Genomic DNA, 1,687 nt, shown 5'->3' on the forward strand with positions numbered 1-1,687 from the left:
TGCTAGGGATGCCTACACTGTTGGTAGACACCCCTCAATTAAGGATGGGCTTGGCTTTAAGAAGGAAGCCAAGAACTTAACAAGCCAAAGGGCTCCCATTTTCAACAAGGAAAAAGGGAAGGCCCCTATGGCTAGTTGTATTCAAAAGAATCATGCATTCATTTATGATAGAAAAGTTTCTAGGAATACTCATTATAACAAGAGTTATGGTGCTTATGATTCACATGCTATGATTGCTTCAAGTTCCACTTTTGTGCATGGTAGAAGTAGGCCTAGGAAGGGAAATGTTATTCATCATGTGCCTAAGAAAATGCCTAATGAATCTGCTACTGTTTTTCATGCCTGCAACACTAATTTTGTACTTTCATGTAAAAATAAGAAAGTGGTTGCTAGGAAGTTGGGGGCCAAATGCAAGGGAGACAAGACTTGCATTTGGGTCCCAAAGGATATTGTAACTAACCTTGTAGGACCCAACAAGAGTTGGGTACCTAAGACCCAAGCCTAATTTGCCTTGCAGGTTTATGCATCCGGGGGCTCAAGCTGGATTATCGACAGCGGATGCACAAACCACATGACGGGGGAGAAGAAGATGTTCACTTCCTACGTCAAGAGCAAAGATTCCCAAGATTCGATCATCTTTGGAGATGGAAACCAAGGCAAGGTTAAAGGTCTAGGGAAGATAGCTATTTCTTCCGAGCATTCCATATCTAATGTGTTCTTAGTTGAATCGCTCGGGTATAACTTGTTGTCCGTTAGTCAATTATGTAATATGGGTTACAATTTCTTATTTACCAATGTAGATGTGTCTGTCTTTAGAAGGATTGATGGTTCATTAGCTTTTAAGGGTGTACTAGACGACAAACTCTATTTAGTTGATTTTTCGAAGGAGGAGACCGATCTAGATGCATGCTTAATTGCTAAGACTAGCATGGACTGGCTGTGGAGGAGACCACCAGCAAAAGGGAGATATCGAAGTGTTTTATGTTAACACCGAGAACCAGCTCGCCGATATCTTTACCAAGCCTGTAGATGAGAAGACCTTTTGCAGGCTGTGTAGTGAGCTAAATGTCTTAGATTCGCATAACTTGGATTGATCTATAGCATACATGTGTTTTATGTTTTTGATCATGTTCCTTTATGCATTTTGTGGTTTATTTATGGTTGTGCAAGCAATCCCCGGACATCAAAAGTCCATGTGTGAGTGATGCACATATTGAGGGGGAGATGTGCTACAACTTGACCCTTTGAAACTAACCGTGTGCTTGAGTTTACTCAATCTAGTCTCAAAGGTGGATTGAAAGGGAAAGGTGAACTTGGACCATGCAAGACTTCCACTGCACTCCGATGAGAGGGTAATTTACTCCAAGTTCATCTCCATGCTCTTATTGCCTTTTTACTCGTAATTGATGATTTTGGTAAGGCAATGGGGTTTAAGGGCCAAGTTTGATCCCGTTTTGGTGCTTAATGCCAAAGGGGGAGAAAATAAGGCCAAAGCAAATGGATCAGCTACCACTTGTGAAATTTTTGAAAAAGAGTAGAGTAGAACTTTTGATTTGTCAAAATAACTCTTACTATCAAAATTTGGTCTCTTGTGGGGAGAATGTTTGATTATGGGAAAAAGGGGGAGTTTTTGGCTTACTATCAAAATTTGGTCTCTTGTGGGGAGAATGTTTGATTATGGGAAAAA

The sequence above is a fragment of the Zea mays genome, chromosome 4 (assembly GCF_902167145.1).
Source record: "Zea mays cultivar B73 chromosome 4, Zm-B73-REFERENCE-NAM-5.0, whole genome shotgun sequence".
NCBI classification, from domain to species: Eukaryota; Viridiplantae; Streptophyta; class Magnoliopsida; order Poales; family Poaceae; genus Zea; species Zea mays.